Source organism: Schistocerca cancellata, unplaced genomic scaffold (assembly GCF_023864275.1).
Source record: "Schistocerca cancellata isolate TAMUIC-IGC-003103 unplaced genomic scaffold, iqSchCanc2.1 HiC_scaffold_1170, whole genome shotgun sequence".
In the NCBI taxonomy this organism is placed as follows: Eukaryota; Metazoa; Arthropoda; class Insecta; order Orthoptera; family Acrididae; genus Schistocerca; species Schistocerca cancellata.
In genome coordinates this window covers 5082261-5098540 of record NW_026047169.1, presented here as the reverse complement: position 1 = coordinate 5098540, position 16280 = coordinate 5082261, and positions in this window count along the sequence as shown.

Here is a 16280-nt window from a genome sequence, read left to right as displayed (position 1 = left end):
TCGGGCACCTTATGGCCGTTCTGCTGTGAGTCAAAGATTTTCGAATCGGACGAAAAACTGATAGTGAATTGTTACGTTCAGGGCCACCTAATGACGACGGATCACTCAAATTGCGTCCCGATTCAATACATCGTCCTCCAGCCGACTTGTCTCCATGGGTCTATTGCTGCCTCGGGCACCTTATGGCCGTTCTGCTGTGAGTCAAAGATTTTCGAATCGGACGAAAAACTGATAGTGAATTGTAACGTTCAGGGCCTCCTAATGACGATGGAACACTCAAATTGCGTCCCGATTCAATACCACGTCCTCCAGCAGACTTGTCTCCATGGGTCTATTGCTGCCTCGGGCACCCTATGGCCGTTCTGTGTGAGTCCAGGTTATCGAATGGGACGAAAAACTGATAGTGAATTATAACGTTCAGGGCCACCTAATGTCGTTGGATCACTCAAATTGCGTCCCAATTCAATACATCGTCATCCAGCAGACTTGTCTCCATGGGTCTATTGCTGCCTCGGGCACCTTATGGCCGTTCTGCTGTGACAAAAAGATTTTCGAATCGGACGAAAAACTGATAGTGAATTGTAACGTTCAGGGCCTCCTAATGTCGATGGAACACTCAAATTGCGTCCCGATGCAATACATCGTCCTCCAGCAGACTTGTCTCCATGGGTCTATTGCTGCCTCGGGCACCTTATGGCCGTTCTGCTGTGAGTCAAAGGTTTTCGAATCGGACGAAAAACTGATAGTGAATTGTAACATTCAGGGCCACCTAATGACGATGGACCACACAAATTGCGTCCCGATTCAATACATCGTCCTCCAGCCGACTTGACTCCATGGGTCTATTGCTGCCTCGGGCACCTTATGGCCGTTCTGCTGTGAGCCTAGATTATCGAATGGGACGAAAAACTGATAGTGAATTGTAACGTTCAGGGCCACCTAATGACGATGGATCACTCAAATTGCGTCCCGATTCAATACATCGTCCTCCAGCAGACTTGTCTCCATGGGTCTATTGCTGCCTCGGGCATCTTATGGCCGTTCTGCTGTGAGTCAAAGATTTTCGAATCGGACGAAAAACTGATACTGAATTGCAACGTTCAGGGCCTCCTAATGACGATGGAACACTCAAATTGCGTCCCGATTCAATACATCGTCCTGCAGCAGACTTGTCTCCATGGGTCTATTGCTGCCTCGGGCACCTTATGACCGTTCTGCTGTGACTCAAAGATTTTCGAATCGGACGAAAAACTGATAGTGAATTGTAACGTTCAGGGCCACCTAATGACGATGGACCACACAAATTGCGTCCCGATTCAATACATCGTCCTCCAGCCGACATGACTCCATGGGTCTATTGCTGCCTCGGGCACCTTATGGCCGTTCTGCTGTGAGGCTAGATTATCGAATGGGACGAATAACTGATAGTGAATTGTAACGTTCAGGGCCACCTTTTGACGATGGATCACTCAAATTATGTCCCGATTCAATACATCGTCCTCCAGCAGACTTGTCTCCATGGGTCTATTGCTACCTCGGGCACCTTATGGCCGTTCTGCATTGACTCAAAGATTTTCGAATCGGACGAAAAACTGATAGTGAATTGTAACGTTCAGGGCCTCCTAATGACGATGGAACATTCAAATTGCGTCCCGATTCAATACATCGTCCTCCAGCAGACTTGTCTCCATGTGTCTATTGCTGCCTCGGACACCTTTCGGCCGTTCTGCTGTGAGTCAACGATTTTCGAATCTGACGAAAGACTGATAGTGTATTGTAACGTTCAAGGCCACCTAATGACGATGGATCACTCAAATTGCGTCCCGATTCAATACATCGTCCTCCAGCAGACTTGTCTCCATGGGTCTATTGCTGCCTCGGGCACCTTATGGCCGTTCTGCTGTGACTCAAAGATTTTCGAATCGGACGAAAAACTGATGGTGAATTGTAACGTTCAGGGCCTCCTAATGACGATGGAACACTCAAATTGCGTCCCGATTCAATACATCGTCCTCCAGCAGACTTGTCTCCATGGGTCTATTGCTGCCTCGGGCACCTTATGGCCGTTCTGCTGTGACTCAAAGATTTTCGAATCGGACGAAAAACTGATAGTGAATTGTTACGTTCAGGGCCTCCTAATGACGATGGAACACTCAAATTGCGTCCCGATTCAATACATCGTCCTCCAGCCGACTTGACTCCATGGGTCTATTGCTGCCTCGGGCACCTTATGGCCGTTCTGCTGTGAGTCTAGATTATCGAATGGGACGAATAACTGATAGTGAATTGTAACGTTCAGGGCCACCTATTGACGATGGATCACTCAAATTATGTCCCGATTCAATACATCGTCCTCCAGCAGACTTGTCTCCATGGGTCTATTGCTGCTTCGGGCACCTTATGGCCGTTCTGCGGTGACTCAAAGATTTTCGAATCGGACGAAAAACTGATAGTTAATTGTAACGTTCAGGGCCTCCTAATGACGATGGAACATTCAAATTGCGTCCCGATTCAATACATCGTCCTCCAGCAGACTTGTCTCCATTGGTCTATTGCTGCCTCGGGCACCTTATGGCCGTTCTGCTGTGAGTCAAAGATTTTCGAATCGGACGAAAAACTGATACTGAATTGCAACGTTCAGGGCCTCCTAATGACGATGGAACACTCAAATTGCGTCCCGATTCAATACATCGTCCTGCAGCAGACTTGTCTCCATGGGTCTATTGCTGCCTCGGGCACCTTATGACCGTTCTGCTGTGACTCAAAGATTTTCGAATCGGACGAAAAACTGACAGTGAATTGTAACATTCAGGGCCACCTAATGACGATGGACCACACAAATTGCGTCCCGATTCAATACATCGTCCTCCAGCCGACTTGACTCCATGGGTCTATTGCTGCCTCGGGCACCTTATGGCCGTTCTGCTGTGAGTCTAGATTATCGAATGGGACGAATAACTGATAGTGAATTGTAACGTTCAGGGCCACCTTTTGACGATGGATCACTCAAATTATGTCCCGATTCAATACATCGTCCTCCAGCAGACTTGTCTCCATGGGTCTATTGCTGCCTCGGGCACCTTATGGCCGTTCTGCAGTGACTCAAAGATTTTCGAATCGGACGAAAAACTGATAGTGAATTGTAACGTTCAGGGCCTCCTAATGACGATGGAACATTCAAATTGCGTCCCGATTCAATACATCGTCCTCCAGCAGACTTGTCTCCATGTGTCTATTGCTGCCTCGGACACCTTTCGGCCGTTCTGCTGTGAGTCAACGATTTTCGAATCTGACGAAAGACTGATAGTGTATTGTAACGTTCAAGGCCACCTAATGACGATGGATCACTCAAATTGCGTCCCGATTCAATACATCGTCCTCCAGCAGACTTGTCTCCATGGGTCTATTGCTGCCTCGGGCACCTTATGGCCGTTCTGCTGTGACTCAAAGATTTTCGAATCGGACGAAAAACTGATAGTGAATTGTAACGTTCAGGGCCTCCTAATGACGATGGAACACTCAAATTGCGTCCCGATTCAATACATCGTCCTCCAGCAGACTTGTCTCCATGGGTCTATTGCTGCCTCGGGCACCTTATGGCCGTTCTGCTGTGACTCAAAGATTTTCGAATCGGACGAAAAACTGATAGTGAATTGTTACGTTCAGGGCCTCCTAATGACGATGGAACACTCAAATTGCGTCCCGATTCAATACATCGTCCACCAGCCGACTTGACTCCATGGGTCTATTGCTGCCTCGGGCACCTTATGGCCGTTCTGCTGTGAGTCTAGATTATCGAATGGGACGAATAACTGATAGTGAATTGTAACGTTCAGGGCCACCTATTGAAAATGGATCACTCAAATTATGTCCCTATTCAATACATCGTCCTCCAGCAGACTTGTATCCATGGGTCTATTGCTGCCTCGGGCACCTTATGGCCGTTCTGCGGTGACTCAGAGATTTTCGAATCGGACGAAAAACTGATAGTTAATTGTAACGTTCAGGGCCTCCTAATGACGATGGAACATTCAAATTGCGTCCCGATTCAATACATCGTCCTCCAGCAGACTTGTCTCCATGTGTCTATTGCTGCCTCGGACACCTTTCGGCCGTTCTGCTGTGAGTCAACGATTTTCGAATCTGACGAAAGACTGATAGTGTATTGTAACGTTCAAGGCCACCTTATGACGATGGATCACTCAAATTGCGTCCCGATTCAATACATCGTCCTCCAGCAGACTTGTCTCCATGGGTCTATTGCTGCCTCGGGCACCTTATGGCCGTTCTGCTGTGAGTCAAAGATTTTCGAATCGGACGAAAAACTGATAGTGAATTGTAACATTCAGGGCCACCTAACGACGATGGACCACACAAATTGCGTCCCGATTCAGTACATCGTCCTCCAGCCGACTTGACTCCATGGGTCTATTGCTGCCTCGGGCACTTTATGGTCGTTCTCCCGTGGGTCTTGATTATCGAATGGGACGAAAAACTGAGAGTTAATTGTAACATTCAGGGCCACCTAATGATGATGGATCACTCAAATTGCGTCCCGATTCAATACATCGTCCTCCAGCAGCCTTGTCTCCATGGGTCTATTGCTGCCTCGGGCACCTTATGGCCGTTCTGCTGTGACAAAAAGATTTTCGAATCGGACGAAAAACTGATAGTGAATTGTAACGATCAGGGCCTCCTAATGTCGATGGAACACTCAAATTACGTCCCGATTCAATACATCGTCCTCCAGCCGACTTGACTCCATGGGTCTATTGCTGCCTCGGGCCGTTCTGGTGTGAGTCCAGATTATCGAATGGGATGAAAAACTGATAGTGTATTGTAACGTTCAGGGCCACCTAATGACGATGGATCACTCAAATTGCGTCCCGATTCAATACATCGTCCTCCAGCAGACTTGTCTCCATGGGTCTATTGCTGCCTCGGACACCTTATGGCCGTTCTGCTGTGAGTCAACGATTTTCGAATCGGACGAAAAACTGATAGTGAATTGTAACGTTCAGGGCCTCCTAATCACGATGGAACACTCAAATTGCGTCCCGATGCAATACATCGTCCTCCAGCAGACTTGTCTCCATGGGTCTATTGCTGCCTCGGGCACCTTATGGCCGTTCTGCTGTGAGTCAAAGGTTTTCGAATCGGACGAAAAACTGATAGTGAATTGTAACATTCAGGGCCACCTAATGACGATGGACCACACAAATTGCTTCCCGATTCAATACATCGTCCTCCAGCCGACTTGACTCCATGGGTCTATTGCTGCCTCGGGCACCTTATGGCCGTTCTGCTGTGAGCCTAGATTATCGAATGGGACGAAAAACTGATAGTGAATTGTAACGTTCAGGGCCACCTAATGACGATGGATCACTCAAATTGCGTCCCGATTCAATACATCGTCCTCCAGCAGACTTGTCTCCATGGGTCTATTGCTGCCTCGGGCATCTTATGGCCGTTCTGCTGTGAGTCAAAGATTTTCGAATCGGACGAAAAACTGATACTGAATTGCAACGTTCAGGGCCTCCTAATGACGATGGAACACTCAAATTGCGTCCCGATTCAATACATCGTCCTGCAGCAGACTTGTCTCCATGGGTCTATTGCTGCCTCGGGCACCTTATGACCGTTCTGCTGTGACTCAAAGATTTTCGAATCGGACGAAAAACTGATAGTGAATTGTTACGTTCAGGGCCACCTAATGACGATGGAACACTCAAATTGCGTCCCGATTCAATACATCCTCCTCCAGCCGACTTGACTCCATGGGTCTATTGCTGCCTCGGGCACCTTATGGCCGTTCTGCTGTGAGTCTAGATTATCGAATGGGACGAATAACTGATAGTGAATTGTAACGTTCAGGGCCACCTATTGACGATGGATCACTCAAATTATGTCCCGATTCAATACATCGTCCTCCAGCAGACTTGTCTCCATGGGTCTATTGCTGCCTCGGGCACCTTATGGCCGTTCTGCGGTGACTCAAAGATTTTCGAATCGGACGAAAAACTGATAGTTAATTGTAACGTTCAGGGCCTCCTAATGACGATGGAACATTCAAATTGCGTCCCGATTCAATACATCGTCCTCCAGCAGACTTGTCTCCATGGGTCTATTGCTGCCTCGGGCACCTTATGGCCGTTCTGCTGTGAGTCAAAGATTTTCGAATCGGACGAAAAACTGATACTGAATTGCAACGTTCAGGGCCTCCTAATGACGATGGAACACTCAAATTGCGTCCCGATTCAATACATCGTCCTGCAGCAGACTTGTCTCCATGGGTCTATTGCTGCCTCGGGCACCTTATGACCGTTCTGCTGTGACTCAAAGATTTTCGAATCGGACGAAAAACTGACAGTGAATTGTAACATTCAGGGCCACCTAATGACGATGGACCACACAAATTGCGTCCCGAATCAATACATCGTCCTCCAGCCGACTTGACTCCATGGGTCTATTGCTGCCTCGGGCACCTTATGGCCGTTCTGCTGTGAGTCTAGATTATCGAATGGGACGAATAACTGATAGTGAATTGTAACGTTCAGGGCCACCTTTTGACGATGGATCACTCAAATTATGTCCCGATTCAATACATCGTCCTCCAGCAGACTTGTCTCCATGGGTCTATTGCTGCCTCGGGCAACTTATGGCCGTTCTGCAGTGACTCAAAGATTTTCGAATCGGACGAAAAACTGATAGTGAATTGTAACATTCAGGGCCTCCTAATGACGATGGAACATTCAAATTGCGTCCCGATTCAATACATCGTCCTCCAGCAGACTTGTCTCCATGTGTCTATTGCTGCCTCGGACACCTTTCGGCCGTTCTGCTGTGAGTCAACGATTTTCGAATCTGACGAAAGACTGATAGTGTATTGTAACGTTCAAGGCCAGCTAATGACGATGGATCACTCAAATTGCGTCCCGATTCAATACATCGTCCTCCAGCAGACTTGTCTCCATGGGTCTATTGCTGCCTCGGGCACCTTATGGCCGTTCTGCTGTGACTCAAAGATTTTCGAATCGGACGAAAAACTGATAGTGAATTGTAACGTTCAGGGCCTCCTAATGACGATGGAACACTCAAATCGCGTCCCGATTCAATACCACGTCCTCCAGCAGACTTGTCTCCATGGGTCTATTGCTGCCTCGGGCACCTTATGGCCGTTCTGCTGTGACTCAAAGATTTTCGAATCGGACGAAAAACTGATAGTGAATTGTTACGTTCAGGGCCTCCTAATGACGGTGGAACACTCAAATTGCGTCCCGATTCAATACATCGTCCACCAGCCGACTTGACTCCATGGGTCTATTGCTGCCTCGGGCACCTTATGGCCGTTCTGCTGTGAGTCTAGATTATCGAATGGGACGAATAACTGATAGTGAATTGTAACGTTCAGGGCCACCTATTGACGATGGATCACTCAAATTATGTCCCGATTCAATACATCGTCCTCCAGCAGACTTGTCTCCATGGGTCTATTGCTGCCTCGGGCACCTTATGGCCGTTCTGCGGTGACTCAAAGATTTTCGAATCGGACGAAAAATTGATAGTTAATTGTAACGTTCAGGGCCTCCTAATGACGATGGAACATTCAAATTGCGTCCCGATTCAATACATCGTCCTCCAGCAGACTTGTCTCCATGTGTCTATTGCTGCCTCGGACACCTTTCGGCCGTTCTGCTGTGAGTCAACGATTTTCGAATCTGACGAAAGACTGATAGTGTATTGTAACGTTCAAGGCCACCTAATGACGATGGATCACTCAAATTGCGTCCCGATTCAATACATCGTCCTCCAGCAGACTTGTCTCCATGGGTCTATTGCTGCCACGGGCACCTTATTGCCGTTCTGCTGTGACTCAAAGATTTTCGAATCGGACGAAAAACTGATAGTGAATTGTAACGTTCAGGGCCTCCTAATGACGATGGAACACTAAAATTGCGTCCCGATTCAATACATCGTCCTCCAGCAGACTTGTCTCCATGGGTCTATTGCTGCCTCGGGCACCTTATGGCCGTTCTGCTATGAGTCAAAGTTTTTCGAATCTGACGAAAAACTGATAGTGAATAGTAACATTCAGGGCCGTCTAATGACGATGGATCACTCAAATTGCGTCCCGATTCAATACATCATCCTCCAGCCGACTTGTCTCCATGGGTCTATTGCTGCCTCGGGCACCTTATGGCCGTTCTGCTGTGAGTCAAAGATTTTCGAATCGGACGAAAAACTGATAGTGAATTGTAACGTTCAGGGCCACCTAATGATGATGGATCACTCAAATTGCGTCCCGATTCAATACATCGTCCTCCAGCAGCCTTGTCTCCATGGGTCTATTGCTGCCTCGGGAACCTTATGGCCGTTCTGCTGTGACTCAAAGATTTTCGAATCTGACGAAAAACTGATAGTGAATTGTAACGATCAGGGCCTCCTAATGTCGATGGAACACTCAAATTACGTCCCGATTCAATACAACGCCCTCCAGCCGACTTGTCTCCATGGATCTATTGCTGCCTCGGGCACCTTATGGCCGTTCTGCTGTGAGTCAAAGATTTTCGAATCGGACGAAAAACTGATAGTGAATTGTAACATTCAGGGCCACCTAATGAGGATGGACCACACAAATTGCGTCCCGATTCAATATATCGTTCTCCAGCCGACTTGACTCCATGGGTCTATTGCTGCCTCGGGCACCTTATGGCCGTTCTGTGTGGGTCTAGATTATCGAATGGGACGAAAAACTGATAGTGAATTGTATCGTTCAGGGCCACCTAATGTCGTTGGATCACTCAAATTGAGTCCCGATTCAATACATCGTCCTCCAGCAGACTTGTCTCCATGGGTCTATTGCTGCCTCGGGCACATTTTGGCCGTTCTGCTGTGAGTCAACGATTTTCGAATCGGACGAAAAACTGATAGTGAATTGTAACGTTCAGGGCAACCTAATGACGATGGATCACTCAAATTGCATTCCGATTCAATACATCGTCCTCCAGCAGACTTGTCTCCATGGGTCTATTCCTGCCTCGGGCACCTAATGGCCGTTCTGCTGTGAGTCAAAGATTTTCGAATCGGACGAAAAACTGTTAGTGAATTGTATTGTTCAGGGCCTCCTTATGACGATGGAACACTCAAATTGCGTCCCGATTCAATACATCGTCCTGCAGCAGACTTGTCTCCATGGGTCTATTGCTGCCTCGGGCACCTTATGGCCGTTCTGCTGTGAGTCAAAGATTTTCGAATCTGACGAAAAACTGATAGTGAATTGTAACATTCTGGGCCACCTAATGACGATGGATCACTCAAATTGCGTCCCGATTCAATACATCGTCCTCCAGCCGACTTGTCTCCATGGGTCTATTGCTGCCTCGGCCACCTTATGGCCGTTCTGCTGTGAGTCAAAGATTTTCGAATCTGACGAAAAACTGATAGAGAATTGTAACATTCAGGGCCACGTAATGACGATGGATCACTCAAATTGCGTCCCGATTCAATACATCGTCCTCCAGCCGACTTGTCTCCATGGGTCTATTGCAGCATCGGGGACCTTATGGCCGTTCTGCTGTGAGTCAAAGATTTTCGAATCGGACGAAAAACTGATAGTGATTTGTAACGTTCAGGGCCTCCTAATCACGATGGATCACTCAAATTGCGTCCCGATTCAATACATCGTCCTCCAGCAGACTTGTCTTCATGGGTCTATTGCTGCCTCGGCCACCTTATGGCCGTTCTGCTGTGAGTCAGAGATTTTCGAATCGGACGAAAAACTGATAGTGAATAGTAACATTCAGGGCCGTCTAATGACGATGGATCACTCAAATTGCGTCCCGATTCAATACATCATCCTCCAGCCGACTTGTCTCCATGGGTCTATTGCTGCCTCGGGCACCTTATGGCCGTTCTGCTGTGAGTCAAAGATTTTCGAATCGGACGAAAAACTGATAGTGAATTGTAACGTTCAGGGCCACCTAATGATGATGGATCACTCAAATTGCGTCCCGATTCAATACATCGTCCTCCAGCAGCCTTGTCTCCATGGGTCTATTGCTGCCTCGGGAACCTTATGGCCGTTCTGCTGTGACTCAAAGATTTTCGAATCTGACGAAAAACTGATAGTGAATTGTAACGATCAGGGCCTCCTAATGTCGATGGAACACTCAAATTACGTCCCGATTCAATACAACGCCCTCCAGCCGACTTGTCTCCATGGATCTATTGCTGCCTCGGGCACCTTATGGCCGTTCTGCTGTGAGTCAAAGATTTTCGAATCGGACGAAAAACTGATAGTGAATTATAACATTCAGGGCCACCTAATGAGGATGGACCACACAAATTGCGTCCCGATTCAATATATCGTTCTCCAGCCGACTTGACTCCATGGGTCTATTGCTGCCTCGGGCACCTTATGGCCGTTCTGTGTGGGTCTAGATTATCGAATGGGACGAAAAACTGATAGTGAATTGTATCGTTCAGGGCCACCTAATGTCGTTGGATCACTCAAATTGAGTCCCGATTCAATACATCGTCCTCCAGCAGACTTGTCTCCATGGGTCTATTGCTGCCTCGGGCACATTTTGGCCGTTCTGCTGTGAGTCAACGATTTTCGAATCGGACGAAAAACTGATAGTGAATTGTAACGTTCAGGGCAACCTAATGACGATGGATCACTCAAATTGCATTCCGATTCAATACATCGTCCTCCAGCAGACTTGTCTCCATGGGTCTATTCCTGCCTCGGGCACCTAATGGCCGTTCTGCTGTGAGTCAAAGATTTTCGAATCGGACGAAAAACTGTTAGTGAATTGTATTGTTCAGGGCCTCCTTATGACGATGGAACACTCAAATTGCGTCCCGATTCAATACATAGTCCTGCAGCAGACTTGTCTCCATGGGTCTATTGCTGCCTCGGGCACCTTATGGCCGTTCTGCTGTGAGTCAAAGATTTTCGAATCTGACGAAAAACTGATAGTGAATTGTAACATTCTGGGCCACCTAATGACGATGGATCACTCAAATTGCGTCCCGATTCAATACATCGTCCTCCAGCCGACTTGTCTCCATGGGTCTATTGCTGCCTCGGGCACCTTATGGCCGTTCTGCTATGAGTCAACGATTTTCGAATCGGACGAAAAACTGATAGTGAATTGTAACGTTCAGGGCCTCCTAATCACGATGGAACACTCAAATTGCGTCCCGATGCAATACATCGTCCTCCAGCAGACTTGTCTCCATGGGTCTATTGCTGCCTCGGGCACCTTATGGCCGTTCTGCTGTGAGTCAAAGATTTTCGAATCGGACGAAAAACTGATAGTGAATTGTAACATTCAGGGCCACCTAATGACGATGGACCACACAAATTGCGTCCCGATTCAATACATCGTCCTCCAGCCGACTTGACTCCATGGGTCTATTGCTGCCTCGGGCACCTTATGGCCGTTCTGCTGTGAGTCTAGATTATCGAATGGGACGAAAAACTGATAGTGAATTGTAACGTTCAGGGCCACCTAATGACAATGGATCACCCAAATTGCGTCCCGATTCAATACATCGTCCTCCAGCAGACTTGTCTCCATGGGTCTATTGCTGCCTCGGGCACCTTATGGCCGTTCTGCTGTGAGTCAAAGATTTTCGAATCGGACGAAAAACTGATACTGAATTGTAACGTTCAGGGCCTCCTAATGACGATGGAACACTCAAATTGCGTCCCGATTCAATACATCGTCCTGCAGCAGACTTGTCTCCATGGGTCTATTGCTGCCTCGGGCACCTTATGACCGTTCTGCTGTGACTCAAAGATTTTCGAATCGGACGAAAAACTGATGGTGAATTGTATTGTTCAGGGCCTCCTTATGACGATGGAACACTCAAATTGCGTCCCGATTCAATACATCGTCCTCCAGCAGACTTGTCTCCATGGGTCAGACTTGTCTCCATGTGTCTGTTCCTGCCTCGGGCACCTTATGGCCGTTCTGCTGTGAGTCAAAGATTTTCGAATCGGACGAAAAACTGATGGTGAATTGTATTGTTCAGGGCCTCCTTATGACGATGGAACACTCAAATTGCGTCCCGATTCAATACATCGTCCTCCAGCCGACTTGACTCCATGGGTCTATTGCTGCCTCGTTCACCTTATGGCCGTTCTGCTGTGAGTCTAGATTATCGAATGGGACGAAAAACTGATAGTGAATTGTAACGTTCAGGGCCACCTAATGACGATGGATCACTCAAATTGCGTCCCGATTCAATACATCGTCCTCCAGCAGACTTGTCTCCATGGGTCTATTGCTGCCTCGGGCACCTTATGACCGTACTGCTGTGACTCAAAGATTTCCGAATCGGACGAAAAACTGATAGTGAATTCTAACATTCAGGGCCACCTAATGACGATGGACCACACAAATTGCGTCCCGATTCAATACATCGTCCTCCAGCCGACTTGACTCCATGGGTCTATTGCTGCCTCGGGCACCTTATGGCCGTTCTGCTGTGAGTCTAGATTATCGAATGGGACGAATAACTGATAGTGAATTGTAACGTTCAGGGCCACCTATTGACGATGGATCACTCAAATTATGTCCCGATTTAATACATCGTCCTCCAGCAGACTTGTCTCCATGGGTCTATTGCTGCCTCGGGCACCTTATGGCCGTTCTGCGGTGATTCAAAGAATTTCGAATCGGACGAAAAACTGATAGTGAATTGTAACGATTAGGGCCTCCTAATATCGATTTAACACTCAAATTACGTCCCGATTCAATACAACGCCCTCCAGCCGACTTGTCTCCATGGATCTATTGCTGCCCCGGGCACCTTATGGCCGTTCTGCTGTGAGTCAAAGATTTTCGAATCGGACGAAAAACTGATAGTGAATTGTAACATTCAGGGCCACCTAATGACGATGGACCACACAAATTGCGTCCCGATTCAATACATCGTTCTCCAGCCGACTTGACTCCATGGGTCTATTGCTGCCTCGGGCACCTAATGGCCGTTCTGTGTGAGTCTAGATTATCGAATGGGACGAAAAACTGATAGTGAATTGTATCGTTCAGGGCCACCTAATGTCGTTCGATCACTCAAATTGCGTCCCGATTCAATACATCGTCCTCCAGCAGACTTGTCTCCATTCGTCTATTGCTGCCTCGGGCACCTTTTGGCCGTTCTGCTGTGAGTCAACGATTTTCGAATCGGACGAAAAACTGATAGTGAATTGTAACGTTCAGGGCAACCTAATGACGATGGATCACTCAAATTGCGTCCCGATTCAATACATCGTCCTCCAGCAGACTTGTCTCCATGGGTCTATTCCTGCCTCGGGCACCTTATGGCCGTTCTGCTGTGAGTCAAAGATTTTCGAATCGGACGAAAAACTGATAGTGAATTGTATTGTTCAGGGCATCCTTATGACGATGGAACACTCAAATTGCGTCCCGATTCAATACATCGTCCTGCAGCAGACTTGTCTCCATGGATCTATTGCTGCCTCGGGCACCTTATGGCCGTTCTGCTGTGAGTCAAAGATTTTCGAATCTGACGAAAAACTGATAGTGAATTGTAACATTCTGGGCCACCTAATGACGATGGATCACTCAAATTGCGTCCCGATTCAATACATCGTCCTCCAGCCGACTTGTCTCCATGGGTCTATTGCTGCCTCGGGCACCTTATGGCCGTTCTGCTGTGAGTCAAAGATTTTCGAATCGGACAAAAAACTGATAGTGAATTGTAACGTTCATGGCCACCTAATGACGATGGATCACTCAAATTGCGTCCCGATTCAATACATCGTCCTCCAGCAGACTTGTCTCCATGGGTCTATTGCTGCCTCGGGCACCTTATGGCCGTTCTGCTGTGTGTCGAAAATTTTCGAATCGGACGAAAAACTGATAGTGAATTGTAACGTTCAGGGCCACCTAATGACGATGGATCACTCAAATTGCGTCCCGATTCAATACATCGTCCTCCAGCCGACTTGACTCCATGGGTCTATTGCTGCCTCGGGCCGTTCTGGTGTGAGTCTAGATTATCGAATGGGATGAAAGACTGATAGTGAATTGTAACGTTCAGGGCCACCTAATGACGATGGATCACTCAAATTGCGTCCCGATTCAATACATCGTCCTCCAGCAGACTTGTCTCCATGGGTCTATTCCTGCCTCGGGCACCTTATGGCCGTTCTGCTGTGAGTCAAAGATTTTCGAATCGCACGAAAAACTGATAGTGAATTGTAACGATCAGGGCCTCCTAATGTCGATGGAACACTCAAATTACGTCCCGATTCAATACATCGTCCTCCAGCCGACTTGACTCCATGGGTCTATTGCTGCCTCGGGCCGTTCTGGTGTGAGTCTAGATTATCGAATGGGATGAAAGACTGATAGTGAATTGTAACGTTCAGGGCCACCTAATGACGATGGATCACTCAAATTGCGTCCCGATTCAATACATCGTCCTCCAGCAGCCTTGTCTCCATGGGTCTATTGCTGCCTCGGGCACCTTATGGCCGTTCTGCTGTGAGACTAGATTATCGAATGGGACGAATAACTGATAGTGAATTGTAACGTTCAGGGCCACCTATTGACGATGGATCACTCAAATTATGTCCCGATTCAATACATCGTCCTCCAGCAGACTTGTCTCCATGGGTCTATTGCTGCCTCGGGCACCTTATGGCCGTTCTGCGGTGACTCAAAGATTTTCGAATCGGACGAAAAACTGATAGTGAATTGTAACGATCAGGGCCTCCTAATGTCGATTTAACACTCAAATTATGTCCCGATTCAATACAACGCCCTCCAGCCGACTTGTCTCCATGGATCTATTGCTGCCTCGGGCACCTTATGGCCGTTCTGCTGTGAGTCGAAGATTGTCGAATCGGACGAAAAACTGATAGTGAATTGTAACATTCAGGGCCACCTAATGACGATGGACCACACAAATTGGGTCCCGATTCAATACATCGTTCTCCAGCCGACTTGACTCCATGGGTCTATTGCTGCCTCGGGCACCTTATGGCCGTTCTGTGTGAGTCTAGATTATCGAATGGGACGAAAAACTGATAGTGAATTGTATCGTTCAGGGCCACCTAATGTCGTTGGATCACTGAAATTGCGTCCCGATTCAATACATCGTCCTCCAGCAGACTTGTCTCCATGGGTCTATTGCTGCCTCGGGCACCTTTTGGCCGTTCTGCTGTAAGTCAACGATTTTCGAATCGGACGAAAAACTGATAGTGAATTGTAACGTTCAGGGCAACCTAATGACGATGGATCACTCAAATTGCGTCCCGATTCAATACATCGTCCTCCAGCAGACTTGTCTCCATGGGTCTATTCCTGCCTCGGGCACCTTATGGCCGTTCTGCTGTGAGTCAAAGATTTTCGAATCGGACGAAAAACTGATAGTGAATTGTAACATTCAGGGCCACCTAATGACGATGGACCACACAAATTGCGTCCCGATTCAGTACATCGTCCTCCAGCCGACTTGACTCCATGGGTCTTTTTCTGCCTCGGGCACCTTATGGTCGTTCTCCCGTGGGTCTTGATTATCGAATGGGACGAAAAACTGAGAGTTAATTGCAACATTCAGGGCCACCTAATAATGATGGATCACTCAAATTGCGTCCCGATTCATAACATCGTCCTCCAGCAGACTTGTCTCCATGGGTCTATTGCTGCCTCGGGCACCTTATGGCCGTTCTGCTGTGACTCAAAGTTTTCGAATCGGACGAAAAACTGATAGTGAATTGTAACGATCAGGGCCTCCTAATGTCGATGGAACACTCAAATTACGTCCCGATTCAATACATCGTCCTCCAGCCGACTTGACTCCATGGGTCTATTGCTGCCTCGGGCCGTTCTGGTGTGAGTCTAGATTATCGAATGGGATGAAAGACTGATAGTGAATTGTAACGTTCAGGGCCACCTAATGACGATGGATCACTCAAATTGCGTCCCGATTCAATACATCGTCCTCCAGCAGACATGTCTCCATGGGTCTATTGCTGCCTCGGGCACCTTAGGGCCGTTCTGCTGTGAGTCAAAGATTTTCGAATCGGACGAAAAACTGATAGTGATTTGAAACATTCAGGGCCACCTAATGACGATGGACCACACAAATTGCGTCCCGATTCAATACATCGTCCTCCAGCCGACTTGACTCCATGGATCTATTGCTGCCTCGGGCACCTTATGGCCGTTCTGCTGTGAGTCTAGATTATCGAATGGGACGAAAAACTGATAGTGAATTGTAACGTTCAGGGCCAC